Genomic DNA, 12,125 nt, shown 5'->3' with positions numbered 1-12,125 from the left:
AAGATCAGAACAGTGGAGGTGGCCTTTGAAGCCCAATCTATGCTTTCACCAGAGAGTGAGAACGGCCTCTATTTCCAGGAAGCTCACTGCAACAACAATCACGATCCACTGAGCCTGACAAGGTGAGATTTTACTTTCAGCACCTGCAATAGTTTCCTGTTAAAGTTACATATGAAACCTGCCGTCTTGTACCAACTAATGTTCGCACCAGCGTTCCTATTTTCAAGATAAATTGCAAAATAAAAACTCTTGTTTTTGTTAGCAAAAGAAAACTTCTTTAGGAGGACAAAAGGGAGATGAAGAAACAGAAAACACAGCTCTCCATCTAAATTACAGAATGCAGAAAATATCCTGAAGTGAATAACACAGGAATCACCCTTTTTCCTCCTGAGATAACAGGTTACTTATAAGAAACAAACTTGAAATCTCTGCATCTGGACCAGCTTCCAGAGGCTTTTGTCCTGACCAGGTGAGAGAAAAAAAAAAAAACTGATGGTCGGTCAGTGGGTAAACAGTGACACCCAGTGGTCACTTAGATAACCAGCTGTGCATTCTCCCAATTCAACTATCCACATTTTTTTTTTTAAATGGTCAAGTAGTATGTATTTTGTTATTCAACAGATATTTACTGAATAACTAGAAGATGCTAGATGTTATTCTATTCATTTTATACCACTCTTCAAATTACGGATGTTTCCCCACCGAAACCGACCCTCACAAAAGAAAAGCTATCTGGGGCCTTAGATCCCCTTTCAAAGGCTCAAGGTGAGACCCACAAACAAGGGTCAGCAAATTCCAAAGGAGATGAAGGGCTTTTCCCGGGGTCACAATCAAATCAACGTGCCATGTGGCAGCCAAGTGCGAGTCTCCAGAGGCTTCTCTCAGGGCTCCCATGGGAAAGGGTTTGTGCACGTTGATTTCAGGCCACGTGAGCACTGCAGGTGTTGATCATAGTATTAATACAAGGACAGCTGCTCTTCCTGGCTTTCTTCGACTAATCTCGGTAACTTGGTTAAGCCATGTTATCTTCTACTTTTATGATGAGTAAATTGTCGTTTTCATCATTTCTTTGTAGCTGGATTTGGGGAAGGAAAGGAAACCAGGGAAGAAGGGGCTGAAATAATTGGTTTCCACCGTGACCTTTGAACCCTCGGGTGAGTTGTCAACTTCATTGAGGATGAGTGTCCTCTATATCAAACGAGATCACTTTACTTGCAAGCTTGTTGTGAGGACTGAATGAAACCTTTTCTTTTTTCTTTCTTGGAGTTTTGGAGCAACGTCCCTGAGCCAAGCCCCACACCAGCTTGAGCCCTATCATCGGTAAATATACGGTGCTTTCTCCCCTCCCCTCTGCACTCCAGCTTACTCTGCAGTCCGGGGGTGGCACCAGGATCCCCTTTAAGACTTTGCCACTTGGGCCAGCTGTGCCTCTGAGAAATTCCGTTTCTATTGCAGGCCACAAGGACGAGCTGAGAAATGGCTTCCAGTCACCATCTAGATTAGAAAGCCTATAGTTCAAATATAGAGATATCAGTTATGCCTGTGAAAAGACATTAAATCGCACAGGGCTGTAATTCCTAGACTCTACAAATTTCATCTTGCACTAAATTCTATTATTTCATTTATAATTCAGATTCTTCAAATCTAAGAGTGCCTAGCTTAAAATTATAATACCTACAACTATTCCAAAACTGGACTCTTTAATTGCCTTACTGGAACCAGTAGCTGATTCAAAGCAAAACGAAACAAAATTCCTCCTCTCTCTAACTTAGTGAATCAATGATCTAACTGAACTCATTTTTGGACTGAGTTTGCAGCACTTGCAGCCCTGAGGGACACATCCCCCACCACACTGAGCTTGCACTCCCATCAACTCAAGTGAACATTTTGCTTATTCAGATTGGGGGGGTGAAGGAAGTCACAAAAGGGTTAACATGTGCGGCATTTCATTGTAATATGTACTCACTACTAACTAAATTAAAAGAGATGTAAGTTATTAAAAACTCCATCTTAAGAAAGATAAGTAACAGAAATCAGAGTTCAGACCCGTTGTTACTGAGTTTCCAACCAACACCTGTGAGTTAAACCTATGGCCACCCTGAAAACGGTTCATATTTTCAAAAGCAATCCTTCATCGAAGATGAAATGCACTAAAGATTCATATTACATATCATGCTGCAATAAGAAAAGCAAATAAGGCCTTTCCATATTCAATAATAAAGTTTAAAGAAAAGGAATATTTGTTTAGCCAGTTAGCCAGAAATTAGGTGTATCAGAATACATCATTCTCTGAGCATTTTAGAAAATCAGGCTATTTTTACATTGTGTTTTTCTTTGTAAGCCCTTAAAAAATATAGAGAATATTCTTGAAATTATAGTGTTTGTCTTCTGGAACAAAAAATACTAATCAAGGAAATCTGCAAATTTAATTGTTCATTGAGCTTCCATAGCAAACACTGTGTGAGGAGGCTGAAGCTTAGAAGTCCAAAAACTAAAAGATTATTATTATTTCGATAATAGTATCTTATGTCTGCATAACATCTGAACTCAGTTCTTTGCAGAGGTTCTCTCCTTCCTCAAACAACCTCTGAGGTAGTGAGGGGCGACAATATTGGCTCCATTTTACAGTTAAGAAAACAGAGGCTCACGGAGTCATAAGGCTGGGCGGGAACGTCCGTCCTGTTCTCTGGGTCTGAAGAGCACAGTCATGAAGGATGGAAGTCATTTCACATTTTAAAACGAAACAGATAACTTGCGCTAAACGCGTGTCCCGGCCCTGCCCTGAGAGACAAGGAACTCGAAGTGGGTGAGGGCGCAGGAGGCCGGATTTCCTGTGATGCTGGACACGTGGCAGGAAGCGGGGAGAGCTGACACCGGAAGCCCTGGAAGGTTGCCTGCTCTGCAGCAGCTGGAGGGAGCAAGAGAGCCCTGTGGCTGGCATGGTCAGAAGAAATCTAAGCGGACTAAGAGCCATAACCTGCCCTCGAACTCAGGTATGCTTTCTCCGATTCAGGCGAAACTCAGGGTTCACCACTGAGAGAGGCTTCACCCAGCCCTCTTGGTGCCCTCCTCGGGGTTCCACGGAATCCTAACGCATGCTTGTCATTTCAATTTTAGGCTTTGCATTAATTTCAACCTGCTCAAGACATTAAAGCACTCGAGAGTTGAAAAAATTTTGGAGGACTCATTTCAAATGTCATGCTGCCAAGGCTCCCTGCTGGCTTTTCCATATTTAATCAAAAGCACTCGGTTGCCTGCTTTCAAAGTAGTTAGCGCCAAGCCCCCTGCCCAACAGCCGTAAGCTGCAGCCCTTCAAAGTGCTGGGTAGACTGACCTCAGCCAATCAGCCAATCAGCCAGCGCTGAGAAATTCAGCCCTTAGTGCTGAGTGAATGCCCAGTGTCATTTGTAGCTGAATGCAGCCGTGTAATGGGTGCTGGGTGATTATCTGTAATGTATGGAAAGCAAGATGAGAATCTCTTTTTACTCCTCTTACTGTTTTCTAATCTAATTGACAAGGAGTTCAGGGAAGTGCAGTAAAAATTCTTCTCTAGTCAATGGGTGATTTTTTTTTTTTTTTTTTAATGTGAGAACAATCAAAAAGTATGAAGGAGAATGAGCTGGAGTAACCTTGATTTAAGAAAACAGTAACACACTATTTAAAAAAAAGAAAGAAAAGAAAAGTAACAAAGTGAAGGAAGAAGGAACAGATGGATGAGACCATCAGATTCCTCTTTCCAGGAAGGAAATTCATTAGTACAGTAATTCAGCTCTTTAATTATGAATGGGTCTATTTAATTCTCCAAGTTTACTACTGATTTCCTGAATAGTATATGTTTCTGAGTTGAACATACTCATTAGTCCTTTCCATTCCAGGACACCTTGGCAAAGAACTGAACAAATGACCTCTCAGCAGGTGAGCACCGGCGTGGGGTAACCTACCTGTGACCATCTCCCCAGAAAGTCTGGACCGCAGAAATGTTCACAATTTTTAATGAATGTGCACAGCTCTTGAATGTGCACAGTAGGACATTTTTAAATGATCAACACTCAAATTTTTGGAATTATCATGAATTATTGTCCCAAAGATTAAGAATTGAATAAAAGAATGCTTCTGCATTTTCATAATAAACCCAGAAGGTTAATATTTCTGGCCCAACTCTATAAAACAGAATTAGGAAATTAATGTCCTGCAATAGTATTTCTGAATATTCTGTAATAATGTTGCTCATATCTCTGTAGTTTCATGGGGAAGACAAATGTTTTCTGTAAATTCAGTTGTCATCTGCTTAGAACATAGGTCCCTAGTGGATAAGGCTGTTTTATTATATATATGAAATAATATACATATGAAAAACATATATGTGAAATAATATATATATAAAATTTCATATATATATGAAATATATATGGGCTTTCAGATATATATATATATATATATCTTTAGTCCCTAGAACAGCTCTAGCTTCTACAACCTACATGTCGATGGATAAGAAACTACTACAATTTCAAATGACAAAATACTTACAACCAAATCAGATTTTTCAATATAGGAAGAGCCATTTTTCTATCAAGTGCTTGTTTGCAGTGGTTCACACTGTATAATGAATCAACACCTTATATTTTTAGGTTTAAAATATATTTTTAATTCTTAAAAAGCAACAATACTGATATATACATATTTAAATAAATCTGTGTTTTCAACTCAATTAGCTATTTGGGAAGACTAATACAAGCATACAATTTGAGATTGGAATTTTACATTTTTATATGAAGGTGAATAAAGAAAGAAGGGGTTCAGGAAGAAGGAAAATGAGATAAATATTTTATACTTTTTCAAACTACAAGAGCTTTTTTTTTTTTTTTTTGCTATAGTAACAAGAAGAGTAAACTTTCCTGAGTTTCATGTAGATCCTAACTTCATGCTCACAAAAGGGATGGGGAAGAGTGATCATTTTTTAACATTATATTTATATCTATAATGATGGATATGCATTTTATTTTTAGATCTTATGCACAAAATCATCAAGTGGAAATATGAAAAGGAGTGTAAAATATACCCACTCACAGGGATTTTAAAGATATGCCTACCAACAAGAGCAAACATTTTATGTGAAACCCAAGATGATCTGCAGAGGGAAACGTGCTGGGCTGGGAAGGAAAGTGGTTAGAGGCTGCAGCCCAGCTTTGAGGCTATGATGGTCCAGTTGCTGTCAGGCTCTGCATCTCACTTTCCTGTTCTGTAAAATCTGACCAGATGATCTGAAAGCTCCCTTCCAGCTCTAAGCCGGCAATGCTTACATAGAGAATAAAATGAACGCCCCACCCCACCGGGGTTACTGCTGATCCACACAGATGCACACTCCCACTTCCCTGCATCTTCACGTTCACTACATTCATCTCCATCTGATTATCAAGTTGCAAACTGGACCAGCGCCAAACAGCAACTTCTGTCATAAAATCTCTCTCAATCTAATTCCCACATGGGAGAAAGGCACCAGGAAGATGGAGCGGCCCCATCTTCCTCCCCAAATGAAACACTACTAAGACAGTCCAACCAGCCTGTGATCCCAGCAACAGCTCCCAGCTCCAGATGTGGCAGCCTGATGTTGATGAGGTCAAGTCACAGATCCAAGACTCACCAAAAAAATTCACCACACACAGAAAAAGGAAAAACAACTTCTTTCCTTATCCAGAATGTGTCCATTAACCTGGAGGCACGTCCAAGAGCCTTGAAGCAGTAACCAACGGCATTAGCATGGAGTGCAGGTGTGTCAGCCCATTCCACGCCACTGCCAGCAGAGCCACCTGAGCGTCCCTAGAAGGAAGACCCCTTGACCTTCCCATTCTTACCATGAGGCACGGTTCCTGTTTTGGGGGAAAATCATCCTAAGGAAGGATATTGCGTTGCTATTGACAAAGGAAAAATACGCTTGTGCATTTCTCCCGGTAAGCTAATTTGCAAAAGGCCTAATCACACTAAGCAAATATTTTCCAGCCCTAAGAGAGGAGGGAAAGAGGATGAGGACGTGCTCGCCCCCTGAGGACATGACCCTTCCTCTCTATCCCTGGGAGAACTCAGGGCCAGGGTCATACCTTGTTCCAGGGTACCTGGGAAGGAGGGTCTTTGGCTGGTCCCTGGGTTCAGGGTGAAACTCTGGATGGTCCCACAATGTAGGAAAGGGAAAGTGAATGTCAGGGAAGTCCAACCGTGTCTGCTACACACCCATGTGGATGCGAGCCCCCTCCCATCAGTGTGACTCCAAAGGCTGGAATCTCTCTCATCCTCTTGTCAGCACCCCAGACTGAATCAACATGAGAACATCGCTGAATGGAGTTAGAATCATAAATACCATTTCTTTAGCCTCTGAGACATCATGATTATGATATTGTAATGGCCACGCAGTCTGAACATTCGCCCATATCAGACTGGGGCTCGCTAACCACCTGAAGGTGCACACCATGAGCCTCCTTTACAGTCAGCATCGGATGAAGCTGCTGGGCAGATCCAGGCCCCCCACAGCCAGGCCCCTGCAGGGCATCCCGCTGCCTGGCTACCTGGCTACCTGTGCAGGACCACAGCACTGTCTCACCTGTAGCCACGCAAAGCGAAAACCTCTGCAATTGCTTCTGGAAGGGCCGCTGGCAGAGGCGCTTTTCCATGGTGGAGGAAGCCTCCCTTAGCTGAGCAACAGCTGCTGAACCCCATGGTGGTCCTGCCTCCAGACATTCCAGTCACCTCCACATGGCTCTGCAGCAGAGCCCCGCGTTTATGGATTGCAGCCGTGGCCTTTATGGGTGGACTATGAGTGAGTGAGGGGGAAAAGCTGGAAGAAGGAAGCGTGCGCATGTGACTTCAGTGACGCCTGTGCTCCGACCACATAGTTTAAGTGTCAGCCTCCATCTTGTGCTTATTTTTAAACCATTGCTATTAACTTGACCAATGGTCATAATGTAGTTCCCCCCTTACCATCACAGTATTACCAGGAAATTCGTGTTCAAACTTCAGCAGAACAGAATACCCGTGAGAAAAAGCACTAACTGGCTGTGTGCGGTGGCTCACGCCTGTAATCCCAGCACTTTGGGAGGCTGAGGTGGGCGGATCACCTGGGGTCAGGAGTTCAAGACCACCCTGGCCAACATGGTGAAACCCCGTCTCTACTAAAACTACAAAAATTAGCCAGGCATGGTGGTGCACGCCTGTAATCCCAGCTACTAGGGAGGCTGAGGCAAGAGAATCGCTTGAACATGGGAGGCAGAGGTTGCAGTGAGCTGAAATTACGCCATTACACTCCAACCTGGGTGACAAGAGCAAGACTCCGAAAAAAAAAAAAAAGAAAAAAAAAAAAAAAAAAAAAAAAAGCACTAACCATGGTGAACAGAACTCCTGGCTGAAAACATAATTAGAAGATGCAAGGGAGCGATTTCCAGACTGCCAGCAGAGACTGAGCCGCTCACCCACCAAGCCCCACGGTCCACGTGTCGTTGGAGCAAACCTTGCCGGGGCTTCTCTGCCTTTTAGATCAGAGTGGGCCATTGGGGTCGTCAGACAACTGCCCAGGTGCTGGCAATTGCCTTTCTCTGTTGAGGGATGGGTACAGGCCACGGGGAAGGTCCATGTTTCCTATGCCATCTGGAGAATCTAAATTGCTACAATATTTTAAATATGCCTTTAGTTGCAGGAAGGTGAGGGAGAGGCCACCAAAATGTGGGTTCCGCAAGGGCAGGAGCCTTTTTTATTTGGTTCTGAGGCCCTAGAACAGTGTCTGACACATAATCATTGTCAATAAAATGTATTAAATGAATGTTAGCTCTGAAATAACACTAAGATAATTAAATACCCTAATTTGTCTTCATGTTCCTTCTGTTTTGCCTGTGGCTGGCTTCTCTTTGGCCATGTCCAGGCCACCCCAGGCCAATGACCTTCCACAGTCTCCGACTTTCTCCACTCAGTCCCTGCCAGCAGCCCCTGTTCTACCTCTGTGCCACGAGCACACATGGGGGTACTGTCGTGCACGGGGGGTACCATTTTGCATGGGGGGTGCCGTTGTGCATGGGTGGTACTGTCCTGCATGGGGAGTATCATTCTGCATGGGGTTACTGTCCTTCACTGGGGATACTGCCATGCATGGGGGGTACCATCTTGCAGAGGGGGTACCATCCTGCATGGGGGTTACTGTCTTGCACAGGGGGTACCATCGTGCATGGGGGTGCCATCCTGTACTAGGGATACCATCCTGCACGGGGGGTACTGTCCTGCACAGGGGGTACCATTCTACACTGGGGGTACCATCCATCCTGTATGGGGGGTACTGTTCTACACCAGGGCTATTGTCCTATACCAAGGATACCATCCTGCACTGGGGCTACTGTCCTACACCAGGGATACCATCCTACACAGGGGGGTACAGGGGGCACTGTCCTACACCAGGGCCACTGTTCTCCACAGGGGTACAAGGAGTACTGTTCTACACCAGGGGCACCATCCTACACCAAGTATACCATCCTACACTCGGGATACATCCTATACCAGGGGTACTGTCCTCCGCCGGGGGTACCGTCCTGCATGAGGGGTACTGTTTTGCACAGGGTGTACCATCCTCCACTAGGGGTACCATCCTGCACCCAGGTTACTATCCTGCATTGGGAGTACCACCCTGACGACAACTTTCCGGTCAGGATTTTCCCAGATTCCGTCTCTCAAGAAATAATAAAAAACGTTTGCCCAACAAGTTATAGTGTGCACAGCATTTGGGACATCATTTTATTTGTGAGCTACATTTATCTAACAGCAGGAAGCAGTAAGGCATGTAGAGAAGGCATGACCTTTGCAGGTGGGGACACGAGATGCCAAATCCCACTTCAGTCAGCAAGAACTGTGTGGCCTCAGGAAAGTTAGTTTAAATGGATTTGAACCTCAGCTTTCTCATGTAAAGTGAGACATGAATACCTTCCTCTTAGAGTTCTGATAAAGATTAGATCCCATGGATGCAACACCTAGCACAGTGAGCAGCAAATAGGAACCCAAAACCAGTCATGTGCCTTCCCACCATCGTATTCACTTGCTTGCCAGTATCATCACTTGGTAGGATGTTCCTATGAGACGTGGCCCGTTTCTTGTCTCCCATCAGAGCAGGCAGGCAACAGGGCAGGACGAAGGAAGGCTCTCCAGTCTCTCTGACTTCTTCCCCCAGCAGCTGAGTCCTTGGGGGACATGGTAGACTCTAAGCACAATTTCCCCAAAAACGAAAAGCATGAAAGTCTCACAGGTTGTGGGAGCAGGGAAGGTTCACTGGAGGCTCTGCAGGAAGCAGCGTGCCCAGAGGGCCCACCTGCAGAAGACACACCGGCCGGGAACAAAGGACCAACTCCAGCTGCAAATGCACTTTGCTTGCCCCCAGTGATTTTATTTCCAAATGTAAATAGTTGTCAATATAAAATAACATTTGTTTTACAAAAATCTGAATTTCTGGTTTTGGAAAACAAAAGCTGGCCACGTGAAGCCTATATTCCTACATTTAGCTGGAGCTGAACAGGTCGACCAAGAGGACCAGGGAGCAAGGTCAGGCAGCCCCTCAGCTCTGGTGCCGCAGGACAGAGAACCAGTGGGGTGCAAGCTTGTTATGTGGCAGGTCTTAGAAAGTCATATTTGAGCTGTCACGTAAATTAAAAATGGAGCTTTAAACATTCCAGTGGTTGAACTGGAAAAGAATTACACTTTGCCAGCTACATAAATTAGCAGAAATATTATTCAGGTTCTAAGGAAAGAAGCCCTATAAAAAATTGGTGCTCTCTATAAATAAGTAAATAATAAATCATTACCATATAGAATGCCAGCTAGCTGAGAAAAATCATGGTTTAAGAGAAATTTCAATGCTATAAAAACGCCCATGAATATGTTCTAGGTCAAAAACAAATAACCACAGAGTATAAACAGCACAACCCCAGCTTTGTAAAAATATGCATGTATATATATAGAAACCCAGAACACAAAACCCACAAATTTTAACAGCGTTAATCTTTTGGATGGTGACATTTTATTCCTTGTACTTTTATGCAATTTCCAAACTCTCTACAATGTCTATATATTAATTTCAAAACAAGAAAAGCAATGCTATATAGGCTCTCTATATTATGAGCCTTCTATATTTCACTCCATTTGTAAGTCAGTGTCTATTTTCTTTAAAAATAAAGAAAATTTTAATATTGTTTACTGCCTCTTCTTTGGTTCACTGAAATCTGAGCCAAAGCCCAAAGCCTAGAAGATGGCAGCTTCTTGCTCACCAACAAACTCAACATGGAAAAAAGTAGGAACGTGCCTGTTATAGTCAGTAAACACATGTTTCCCAGCCATTTATAAATGTCAGAAGCCATTGATCTTCCATCAGCAAGAATCCTGAGGCTCCTCGCGGTTCCCAGGCTGGCTGGCGGCAGAGCAGCATTGCCTTCCGTCCTCAGGGTCTCAGTGTCAGCTCAGCAAGAGCAGCAAGACCTTCAGGTGCTCACTGAAAGCATCTTCATGCAGTGTCAGATAATGCCATGGAATTCTTTGTAGTCATTGTTTTTAATATGAGTTTCTATAAATCAATCCTTGAATTGCCCTGGTTTTCAAACATTCATGTTTAGGTAGATTTAACATTCATTGATCAGCAATCCTGACTCAGCAATCAGCAATCCTGATTCAGCAGAACTAACAGTGGTCCTCACATTGCCTTTTATGAATCACTGGAACTGCCGTAAGGGTTTCTTAGACACTCGTGCAAATTGTACCAAAGTATATTTCAAAACATTTGCCTCGGAATTATATGAAAACTATTGAAGGAGAGGTGATTTTTGGTTTCATGTTTCCCCACTGTGGAAAAGAAAATGAAGTCTAATGTCAACCGTAATGAAGCCCTCACTATGTGCCAGGAACTGTGCGCTAAGGATTTTTAGATCATTTCATTCTTACGGCAACCTGTGGAGCAGGCATTATCGTCCCCAGTCTACGGACGAGGAGACTGAGGCTCGGAAAGGCGTGCTCGAGCCTGCACAGTTACAGAGTAGCAGCGGGAGGGTTCTTTTCTTGTTCTTCTCTTAGAAATCCAAAGGTCAAATATGTTTATTTCTGTCTATTTTCCATTCTGTTGCTAAACTTCATTCTTGTTACAGGACATGTTTCTTCAGGAATAGCAGACTACACATTTCGTTCTTTCTCTGTCAGAAAGATAAAAACTGAGCAGAGAAATATTTATCTCAGCCGGAGGAAGGAAGGAAAACACAACGTGAGGTACACCGAGAACACAGCCCTGCAGACGAGTTTGAGGAAAACCATACAACGTGGGGTTTGACGGCCTGAACACAGCGTCTTGTCAGCTGTGTAAAGAACACTGTGAGACAGCTCTCCAGGAAGCACGATGCCATCGTTCGGTCACACACACCAGGGTAGGTTGCAATGTGATAAAAGTAGATTAGTGCAGCTTTCAGCAAGTTCCTACCTGGGAACAAGCTAAGGTTTCCCAGCTTCTCGGCCCCGCGTAAAAATGAAATGCATCAGGGCATGTGGCCCTCCTCAGGGAAACCCTTTTACAAAACTGAGCACATCAGGAAACAAAGCACAGCACAGCCTCTGGAGATAGGAAGGAAAGTCTCACCTAAAACTAAACATTTGGCACATCAGTCAACTGAAAAAGTTTCATGAGGAAGTATCAGAGAGGGACCCAGGACAGAGCAGAAGAGGGAACCAGACCACCGACTTTCTTTTTTTAAATTATACTTTAAGTTCCGGGCTACATGTGTAGAACCTGCAGTTTGTTACATAGGTATACACGTGCCGTGGTGGTTTGCTGCACCCATCAACCCATTTTAAGCCCTGCATGTATTACATATTTGTCCTAATGCTCTCCCTCCCCTTGTCCCCCACCCCCCAACAGGCCCTGGTGTGTGATGTTCCCCACCCTGTGTCCATGTGTTCTCATTGTTCAACTCCCAATTATGAGTGAGAACATGCGGTGTTTGGTTTTCTGTTCCCGTGTTAGTTTCCTGAGAATGACGGTTTCTGGCTTCATCCCTGTCCCTGCAAAGGGCATAAACTCATTCTTTTTATGGCTGCATAGTATTCCACAGTGTATATATGCCACATTTTCT

General features: G+C 43.8%; 2 long non-coding RNA genes across 2 annotated transcripts; both read left to right on the top strand.

Annotated features, from left to right (window-relative positions):
• Positions 1-347: 347 nt before the first annotated feature.
• LOC139357759 (uncharacterized) lies at positions 348-11,232 on the top strand. Its single transcript, XR_011611417.1, has 3 exons — positions 348-469; positions 1,076-1,154; positions 11,151-11,232. It is a non-coding gene; the product is annotated as an uncharacterized lncRNA (long non-coding RNA).
• LOC139355363 (uncharacterized) lies at positions 2,855-6,814 on the top strand. The gene is made up of 3 exons (XR_980507.2): positions 2,855-2,993; positions 3,876-3,915; positions 5,007-6,814. It is a non-coding gene; the product is annotated as an uncharacterized lncRNA (long non-coding RNA).
• Positions 11,233-12,125: the final 893 nt, after the last annotated feature.

Source organism: Macaca nemestrina, chromosome 13 (assembly GCF_043159975.1).
Source record: "Macaca nemestrina isolate mMacNem1 chromosome 13, mMacNem.hap1, whole genome shotgun sequence".
Lineage (NCBI taxonomy): Eukaryota > Metazoa > Chordata > Mammalia > Primates > Cercopithecidae > Macaca > Macaca nemestrina.
Note: the sequence above shows the minus strand (reverse complement) of the source record. Positions and strands in the feature narration are given on the sequence as shown.